Below are 10,702 nucleotides of genomic sequence, written 5' to 3'. Positions count from 1 at the left end.
AATTTATTGGTTGAATGAATTGTTCCCTTCGATCGGTTTTAAGAAGAGAAAAAGCGCCTAAAGGTATGCACCATATGCTTTGCAGGTTTTTGTTATGATTTATTTTTGATTGTTTTGCCTTTTTTCTCTTTATTTCTTTAGAATTGGTAGTACTGGTAATTGTATTCTTCAAGCATTCATTTTATTTAAATTATTTTTATTAGATATCTTGGAATCGACCAGCAAAATCGGTTTGATTTATGGAATAGAAATACAATTTAGGTAAGAATAGATTTACGTGATTCCATTTTGTTGAAGCAATCTTACTTCCTCATTAATTAAAACAGCCATTTTCTTACACTCACTAAATAGACCGTACTGCGCTTGACCAACGAACCCTTTCAAAAAGGGTTAAATAGGCAAACAAATGCAGAATAACCCTTTTTCTTGCAAACGATGAGCACCTATAGGAACGCTTGAAAAATGATCACACAAAAAAAAAAACTGTCCGTCAAACATGGCCTCGCCCAGCTCATTCATTAATTGGCCGAATGTAGAAACAAAACGAGAGAAAGAGACTGAAAACCGTTGCGTCAAAACGGTGGAACCAGAAACCAGTTTAACCCGTTCACTTGGGTGGTTGAAAAACGAAAGGATTAACACACCAATACACACGACGGGCTCGTGCATGTTACCCTTTTCATTCCCTATTCTCTGTGCTACACAGCAACAAATACGCGGAAGGGGTGATGCGTGCGTATGCAAATGAGGAGATTCAACCCCAGCTGTGCTGCGCGCCGCTCTGTGTTGGTGTGTGTGTGTTTTTACTTTACATTTTATATTCGTTGGCAAAGTACGGTACGGTGTACCCCCTCTCACGGTGTTTTTACTTTAATCAGAAGCGAGCGACATTAACGCAACCCTCGGCCCGGCTGCTGCTGCTGCTGGTGGGCTTCCTTGGAGCGTGGAGAGCGCATGTCCGCCTACCAGGATTCGGTGAGAGTGCGGTGGGAGCAGTGGCCTGGAGTTTTATTTTTTCGTTTAAGTTTCCGCTTTTCTTTTGCCCATTAAAAATCCCCCTCGCTGTGGGAGGTGTGGTGGGGTGATGAGGAGCAGCGGGAAAGAAGCGCGCATTAGAAGATGGGTTAAGACGTGGAAAGCGAAAGGATAGGATAGCAGCAGCAGCAACAGCAGTAACAGTACAACGAACGAGGGTGGTTGCCTTCCGCGAAAGGAGTGCGCGAAAGAGCAAGAGGCTCGTTCGTTATTTCATTTCTCTTTTTGTCCTGTGCGGTCCGTGTTTTTCATTTTGCGTTGTTAAATACGCAAGATTCTCATTAATGGGTTGTGTGCGGTGGTGGTGGTGGTGGTGGTGGTGGTGGTGGTGGTGGTGGTGGTGGTGGTGGTGGTGGTGGTGGTGGTGGTGGTGGTGGTGGTGGTGGTGATGGTCGTGGTACCCTGGCGCGCACATTCCCCCAGCGTAATCGATTTTTATTTTCGGCCTTGTTTGAGAGGTTTTCCTTTGCGCGTAGCCTGTGCGTTGCGTGTAGCCTACCTTGCAGGCGCTGGAAGCTGGCTCCCGCCGCCCGAAACGATCCACAAAAACCGCACGAAAGCTGACCACCACCATCTTCACCAGCTTTGCAGCGCGGCTACACTGGGAAAGGTGGGCGATTGCTGGCGTTTATTTAGATTTTGAAGCCTTCTTTTCACCCCCTGTTTTGCTTTCCCCACCCTTTGCTTTATGTACAAATGCACGCACACTCTTGTGCGTGTGTTGTACTCCCTTCGCTCCGAGGTATCCCCATCGGTGGGAAGATGGCTTTCTATTTGCTTTCTCTTGCCAAGTCTTCACCTCTTCACCACATCCTCCCTGTTCGTGTTTTAGTAAATGGGCTCGCTTCGCTTATCTCACGAAACGGGGGTTTGGCAGTCGTTTTGTTTGTTGTTTCCAAAGCGAATTCTCGGAAATAACCCGAAAACGGAGCAAAAATTTCCCGCGCTCTGGCGGCTAGCTGTTTGCTGGGAGTCTCGAGGCCGTTTTTCGGCCGACCAAGATTACTTCCGTCCGTTCGATCGTAAATGAGTTGAGCAGGGGTTGTATGCAAAATTTCCCCCCCGGGGTCCAACAGAAGACACACCGGCGGGGTTTCAAATGAAAAGTTTGATGGAAATGGCTGGGGGGGGGGGGGGGGGGGTGAAAGAAGCTGTGTATACCGGCTGTGCTGAAGAAAATGCGTAGCGGTGCGTAGCGATTCCATTAGTGAAGCCCACCCCTTTTTTGTTGTTGGTTGCTGCCACTGCCCACCGATTGTACATAAAATTTTACTTTCTTCGATGGCTTAAAATCCGTTGATGGGACGTGAGAGGGGACAGGGGAGCAGCTGTGTTGTTGGTGGGTTAGAAAAAGGAGAAAGCAAAGAGAATTCGCGGATTCGCTAAGGGTTGTTGCTCTAAACTGAAGCCATTAGAAATGAACGCTCGGTCAGTGCGACAAGGGATTGGGCAAGACGATCTATCCACCGAGAGCACGATACAGGTCAGAAAAATCACCAAATATTTGTTATAATTATTCCAGTTTGATTCTTTGATGATTGGTTTGATCACTAAAGCTATTTGAACTAATGCTAAGAATCATTGTATTATCATTTTTATACTTTACACTTTACCTGCAACCTCATTTCAAAGTTTCCCAGAACCACTCAGTCGAGCCAAACAATTTCCTTCTTTTCTTTTCGTTAACTGTTCTGTTTGTATTACTTTTTCATTCTTATTATTGGATTGTGCTTTGTCACTTGGTAGTTATTTTTGTTATATTTTCATTTCATGTAACTCTACAAACCGTTTTTTATTTAACCCTTCTTAAAATATTATTTAAACTTTACTTTCATAGCAGATATAATAACCATTACCACATTTTAAAGTACATGTTATACGATTTTGTTTTGTTTTATTTATATTTTTTTCCTTTTATATATTATCAGTTCCACAAAATATTTAATTTTTTTTATTTTTATGTTCATATATACCTTTCATAAGATTTTACATTTCATTGGTTTTGTTTTACTTATATTTATCCCTTTTTGTATATTTTTTTATCTTTAAAAAAATCGAAAATCGATTATATGTTATCAGTTCCTGAAAATATTTAAATCTTTTCATTTTAATGTTCATTTATCTATTTAATAAGATTTTGTTTTACTTTACTGATTTTTGTTACATATTTTTTATCTTGTTTAAAAATCTAAAATCACTCCTCTGCTCCGCTGTAAACCAAATTACTACCCCTTGCCACCCTTTGCGTTCCCAATCCCATCCTCCCTTATGCCCTCCATTAAAACCATTCTCCTGTTCTTCGCAAGATGCTGTTGTTCTTTCCGCTTATTTCCTTTCACAATCAGCCAAGAGAGCCCACTGGCCACCCCAACCACCGGGCCCGGGCGTTCGCAATTCTTTCTCTATGCCTTCCTTTTTTTTCAGTTGCCTTCCCGACAAGATGACGCTCATTTCCCCGCTCATTGCTTTATGTTTCTCTTACCGATTCGTTCGTTTTAAGCATCTTCCCCATCTTCCCAATCCCTTCCTTGCTTCATTCTCGCGAGTGTGGGTGTTTTTCCCTTTCTTGTTGCTTTTCACCTTTTCATTACAGGGCCGGGGGAGGGGGAAGCGAAAGAGAAAGTCTTCTTCCTTCCATCACCGCTTCCTTCCCCGCCTGCGATTTAGATCGCAAGAAGCGGAAAAGCTTGTCGTAAGGAAAATCGTTTCCCGAACTGTCGTACATAGGCGCGCAATACTTTCTCTAAGCCCTTGGGTCCTTCGGGCCCGTTGTTGGCGGGGGGGGGGCGGTTTCTTTGTAAATTTTTCGACCATCGTCATCCTTCCCTGCCTGCCGCGGCGATGCTGGTGGACGACGCTAAATTTTAAAGATAGCGCACCCTTCCTCAGCCCTTCTCTGCTGGCATGGATGGGAAAAAGAAGCAACATTTTGTGTAGGGTACAACGGTACACGGGAAGCCTTCTGGCCTTTCCTGGGCCGTGATCTTAAATCTATCGGTTGGTTCGTGTTTTTTGTTGTTGTTGCTTTTCTAAACGGTCGCACAATATCGCGTCCGTATTCAAATGTCGGACATCAAGCGTAGAAACGGTACACATCCTGCGGGCCAGTTCATTTTCTTCGCTCGCTGTGCTGCGAGGCGGGCCTACCTTTATCTTATTTTTTTTTAATTTGAACTCAAAAATTGGTTTCATCACCCAAGCGTAACTGAGATTGTTCCAGAGCAGAGGGAAGGTATTTTAAATTTAGCAGAAGTTGTAAAGCCGAAGAACGAAGGGAGTAGATGGTTTAGGAAGAATATACACATTTCTTATCAATGCCGCATTTTATCAGTAAACCGTTATCAAGCACGGCTCCGATAATGATTGCTTCTTATATGAGAATTTTAAACCAATTTGACGCTTGCCCAATCAGCCATCCTGAAGGTTGATGCTAGCAAAATTCGCAATCGTGCCATACGGTTAGCCTACCTTCCAGGCGCAAATACAATTCCATACGCTCTCTCGTTCGCTGGCCACTTAAAACCGAAGGCTCGTTTTAAACTTCGCACATGAAGTCTCCCTACGCCAATGGGGGGGACTCTCTGTATTGCAGTCACGTCATTAGACTAGCCTGAAGGGAGCATTTTTGTTCTCACATACCACGTTTCGGTGTCGGTTGCTTTCCGAAGCGGTCAAAATCTGCACACACACACACACACCTACGTTAGCGCACGTCCCCTGCAGGTAGGGAGGAGGTGCGTGCTGTTTTTAAAAATTTAATGACACCCCGTAACACACCGGGGGCCGGGTGCGAGATGGAGGCATACATAAAAACACAGTACAACGCACTGAGCAACCCCCAGCAACCCCGCCTCCCGCTGCTGGAGCGTGTGTTTTCTAAAATGGATGGAAAATGAGCCAAATGTGACAAAGTGTTAGCGAGCACGGAATTACCAATGAGTGGCGCTTGTCGGCTGCGTACCATTTTACGCGTGTCTCGTTTTACGGGGTAACTTTTAAGGGGTGGAATGGGAGACACGCCGGACCAAAAAAAAAAAAAAAAAAACGGAACATGAGAACACGCGAAAAATAATGCCACCATCTTTGGCGTGAAGTCAACTTTATTATTACATTAGTGGTGCGGTACATACAGACACACCAGGGATGTACCGCTGCTAGGTGTACCGGTAGAACGGGCGCGCACTTCCGTGCCAGATTCGTAGTAGTAAATATTTTATGATCTCCTGTGTTTCTTGTTCGGTGTTTCTGGCTCACAGCAGAAAACACGATTTTGGGCTTTGGCCGCGACCGCCACCTTTCGAGAGGGGGTGCGTGCGAACGCGTGTGTGTGTGTGGCGTTGAAACGATGCAACCGCATTCCCTCGGTGTACACTGCTCCATTGTCGCAATCAGTGTCGCATGAAGCGAAAGTGTCGTCGGATAAGCGCAGGCAGGCAGGCGGAGGAAGCCTTGCACCCAGCGGCACGTACCTCTAGCCGGAAACAGTTTTTGAAACCTTCAACGAGATGCGGTGGTCGATGGAAGGAAGGGCGACGACGGTGTGCCATCGATAACACACGGAGAGGGACGGTACAAATTTTTCACATTTGTATGCTAATAAACCAACAGTGTTTTTCAGTGCTATGACTTAATAGATGAAAGCACAGAAAAGCGAAAACGAAACAGTAGGCTATGTACCTCCTTTGAGCGTGTGTGTGTGTGTGTGTCGGTGTGAGAGAGTGACGTTTGACACAGAAACAACAACACAAAAAAAAACGATAAAATAGAAAGAAACATCAACACAAATCCACCAACGGAAACGAAACCGATCCACCACGTGTGCTCGACCGGTTGCATACGATTCAGGCGCAGACGAGCGTGGGGCTTGCGTCGTCGGTTCGATTTCGGTGCGAAGCGCGAGGCAAAAGTGAAAGTTTTTATTGCTTCCACCTCCGCACTCTGTGCACTGTGCTCGGATTTGTATAACTCGGGAAAGGATGCATTTGAAAAAGTGGTGGAAAGTGTGGTAAATTTTATTCGCTTCCTCTCAGAAAAACTTTTCTTTTGACAGCAAAGACACACATACACACGGATTTTTGTCACTCCATCATCGCGGGTTTTATGATGTTTGTTGGGACGGATTTGAAAGTGTGCAGGAAAAAAGAAAGGGAAATGATGAGCGTATTGTTTCGCACCTTTGTGTCACCTTTTTCGCTGATGCTTTCGACTGGTACGTGATGCTTAATGGAGGAATGTGGTACACCTTCACGGTCGAGGAGTGATGGTTTATTAGCGTCAGTATATCTGTTGATGCGTTTTGATACATTTGACATTGCTTTGACTGTGTGTGTGTGTGCATGTACAGTGGGAGAAATAAATATGAGCGCATATTTATGTTTCATGCACTGAAAAGCAATCTCAACTGTAAACACCAGTTTTGCCTTCTCGTTAGAGTTGGAAAGTCACATAAAGTCCTGTCCTTTTAGAATCTGGTCATATAGAACAGACTGTATAAGAAGCAAATTTCAATATAGAAAAATGATGTTGGCATCCAATGTAAGGGATTTCATTGACATTTTATTGAAAAATATTAAAATTGTTGATGTACAGATTAATGCAAAGACTTATCTTTCGATGCCTCCTATAAAAGAGCAAATTTCACAAAAATAAGACTCATGTTTCTTCGCGCAAATCCTTCTTTTGTAGTATAACACATGTTGTTGTAATCAAGGTCTTTAAAATGGTATTTAGAGTCTTTTCTAATTAAAGTAGCAAAATATGTAAAAACACACAAAATATTTTACAGAAAATACAACTTGAGACATCAGAAAATACAACTTGAGACATCAGAAAAAGACCTTTGAGAGCTTTCTTTCTAAAAAACACGAGAGAGCAAAACTAGGAAATATATTTTTTGGAAAATTTGACTTTGTTTACTAGTTTTACTATTTAATATAGCTAAATAGGTGTGTTTTTACTTAATCTTAACTTTTTTGTTTTACTATAGCTAAACTGGTTCGTTTATTGTTTGCTTGAAAAGTTTGTTAAAATAGATAGTGAACCAAATCTGGGTAATGTGTGTGCAACTGTCCTTAACTCCTCCACAGTGTTTCATTTCTTTTACAACTTTGCATCCTTAGCTCCATGTGTAAGTTACGATCGCAAAACAAGGCACATCTTTGCATTAAAAATCTGAATTATTCCCCACAAAAGGTCACAAAACATCGTGTTTAATCCGTTGAGGAAGGACATTAGTCCAGGTTTGTAACGGCCACTCGCATAACTCCTGCAACTAGCCCACGGCAAAGCAAGGTCGACATTTGGGCAAATATTTATGAAGGGAATGACTACAAAATACTGGACGATTTGCATTTTAGCCACACATTTTCTGCATACCTGGTGCTCTATTAGCGTGGGCCTAGAGGGTGAGGGGGTCAGCCTTAACCGGGAGTGGAATAAAACAGACATATATAGAAACTCCATAAATCAGCTCTCCGCAAGGGACATTTAAGAGAAGGGATTTTGTTCCCAGAAGTGTACCTTTAAAGAAGTTTTTTTCCGTTTTCTGTGGGCTGAGTGTTTAGGCCGTGCGTGGACTTTGTTTAATCCCAGCAACAAACCCCACCATCCATGCAGGCATCATGTGCTTAACCCAAAGCCAAAGCACGAAGGATTTAAGACCGAAACGGATCGAAACACGTTACCCAGGGTAAAGGAGGGCAGAAACAGACATTATCCATTTTAATCAGAGCCACGCAAAAAGGACACGCGGATGGCAAAAGTGTGCTCGAGTGTGCGTCTCGGTCAGTCTGCCGTGGTTTTGCTGTGTGGGTGGGTTATCAGCTCCCCCCTCGGGGTCAAAAGGTAAAGTAAGTTGGCGGGTTGGCCACCCGGTCGACCCGGTGGAATTTCGGGGGATGCCGAGGAATGCTTCAAGCGTACCGCGCTGCCTTTCTTGTAGGGTCATCCTTTTGCCTTCTGTGTTTGTGCCAGAAGGAATGAGTTGTGGTTGTGGCAGCTCGCTGCCTTAGATTCCGAAACAAAAAGAAAACAAAAATCTGCTTGCTGCAAAAATGTAAATTCGCTGTTTGTTTCAAAAACGCCACAAACTTCCAGGCCGCGCGAGCGACCCGAGGTCAAAAATGGTAAAGGAAAATGTACAGCACCACCTCACAGTCCTCGCCAGTCCCCGGACCCGCCTTCGCCACACAGCGGCCAGCCCGTTCGGGCAAACATCATCCTGCCCGTGGAAGGGTCGGTCGGGCGAGTGGTGGTCGGATGGCACCGTTTCGGTTTCTCGCTACGTTTCGGCGGCCATTCCTTCCTTGACGCTGCAGGGATCAGAGGGCAGCTGGTGAAAGTGAAAGAAAACCGGGTCTCGTTCCATTATTTTATCGGAAAGCCTATCTTCTGCCGCCGAAGGGTGCCGCGCAAAAAGCAAAGGGAGACGAAATATTTAATCTTACAATTTTTCTTCCAGCAATCATAAATTTCTAATTCATTTCGACTGTTGTTACTTGCTTTGGCGCGAGTGCGGAGCGGGTGGAGAGTTTGGCTTTCTTTCTCTGCATTTGCTGGTTGAATGCTTCGCAGGGTGGGGAGTTTTTTTTTCTTTTGTTGGCTCCCTCAAGCTACGCCAACTCATCTGATGGATGTTTTTGGAAAGTAAGAAAACGGGAATGGTAAATTGTTCTTTGGGTTATGGTTCACTGTGTTTTGGTTAATTGGTTACAGCGTGGATACATTCCGGAGTGATAAAATAGTGACCAGATACTGAATATAAAAAAATATTTTGCATACATTTAGGCGTTTTTGTTCCACGAAACTTATTATGCTTTGTATTATGTTGGTATAACAGTCAAATTTAATAGGTGGAATGTTAGTTTAAGTAATGTTAGGCTACACGAAATGAGGTTAAAGCTCCTATTAGGTTAATTGGTTACAGTGTGGATACCATTCGGAGTGATAAAATGGTGACCAGATAATGTATATAATAATTTTTGCATACATTCAGGCGCTCTTGTTCCACGAAACTCTTAATTATGAAAGTTAAATTTTCTAAAATATTAAACTAAACTAAACTATTTACTAAATAAAATACTTACAGGTTGTTGAAAATTACAATGTATGCACCAAAAAATTTAAAATTAAAAGTGGGAAGGCTGGGAAGGATATCCGGTTGCCAACTTAAAGGACAAGTAATGTTGGGCTCGTTGTCAAATGTAGTCAAGGTCGGATATACTGATATAGCCAAACAAGTCATATATTTTAGTAATCCTAGATATTTTAAACCTTATTGAAAACTAGATGATTATTTATAGTAATAAATTAATGCTACCATGGTATAAATAGTTATTTCAAACTCTTTCTGCCAGAAAATTCAGAAGAAAAGCACTGATTATTAAAAAACAAAGAAGTTACTATCGCTTACTTTTAGGCTATCTCTCTCTCTTTCTCTCTCTGTTAGAAAAAAAGATATTGTAATTGCACAAACAAGAAATATCGATATCAATATAAAACACAGTCATAACAAATAGGTTATACTTATCAAGATAAAACAAAACTTGGTAAAAATATTTCCCTGAATCTCTGAACTTTTCTTTCGCCTCCCCTTTTCTTCCTTTTTAAACCTTCCGGAACAACGTTTCGTATTTTCCGCCCCTTCAAACTCATCCCGAGGCCACCGTTTCAGCACCGAAACCGAACTTATCAGCTAGTAACTGGAGCGCGAATTTTTTGCTCCACTCCGGGGCTGATCCGGGCTGTTTAAAATTCAGAGATGAATAAAATTAAAATTTCCCCAACTCGAAACATCACTCACAGAGGCGTATGAATGGTGTACGGGGAAGAAGAACAGAAGAAAAAAAAATGGTCAGAGTAGGTTTGGACCTTGGACAGGAAGCTGACGATGAAGTAATTTCGTTCGCTCGGCAGCGCGCGGTAGCCCGAAGGTGTTTATCAATGTTTTTACTTTTTCGGTTTTTGGTGTTGAAAAAAAAATCTTCATTTTCTATTGTTATTAAATGCAGAGAGAGAGATAGAGAGCACTTTTTTCCGATGAAGGTGAAACAGAAAGCGAGAGATAAGCGTCAAACTTTCCGCCCAAAATGGATGAAATGAGTGGCCGCAGGCTGCAAGTCGTCTCGTGCTGCTTTGGAAAGGCAGTACTGGAAAGAACCTTTACGACCAGCGATCTTACAAACTGTTTCAGCTAGTGTGATCATTTTTGACCGCTTTTACGAAAGTGAGTTAACCATACCGATTGCAAGCGATTGTTTCCCACAGTGGGAAAGCAATTGTACGAGCGGTCCGGAACAACACAATACAATGTATCGAGAAATTTACATTAATTAAAACACTCTTCAGGAACCTGTCAGTGGCTGTCAGAAAGTAGGTGAAGACGGAAAGATGGGAACAAAAAAAGGATAGGATACAGTGCTGGCCTGCTGCAACAATCTGCTCCTGACAAACTGATAATGAGCCGCCGAGCCGAGGCCGGGGGAAATTAATGAATTCATGCCACTGTCCCTGTCACTATCGGCGGTCAATCCACGCACATGACAGCAGTACAGTGGGCTAAATATGCTGAATGTCCACCCTGTATGTCTCTCCTCCTCGCAGCGTCGAACCACAATCGATCGGTGGACGATGAATATTTCTGCTATCTATTTACACGATTTGTGTACGT

This window comes from Anopheles coluzzii, chromosome 3 (assembly GCF_943734685.1).
Source record: "Anopheles coluzzii chromosome 3, AcolN3, whole genome shotgun sequence".
Classification (NCBI taxonomy): domain Eukaryota; kingdom Metazoa; phylum Arthropoda; class Insecta; order Diptera; family Culicidae; genus Anopheles; species Anopheles coluzzii.
This window is presented reverse-complemented; position numbering follows the sequence as displayed.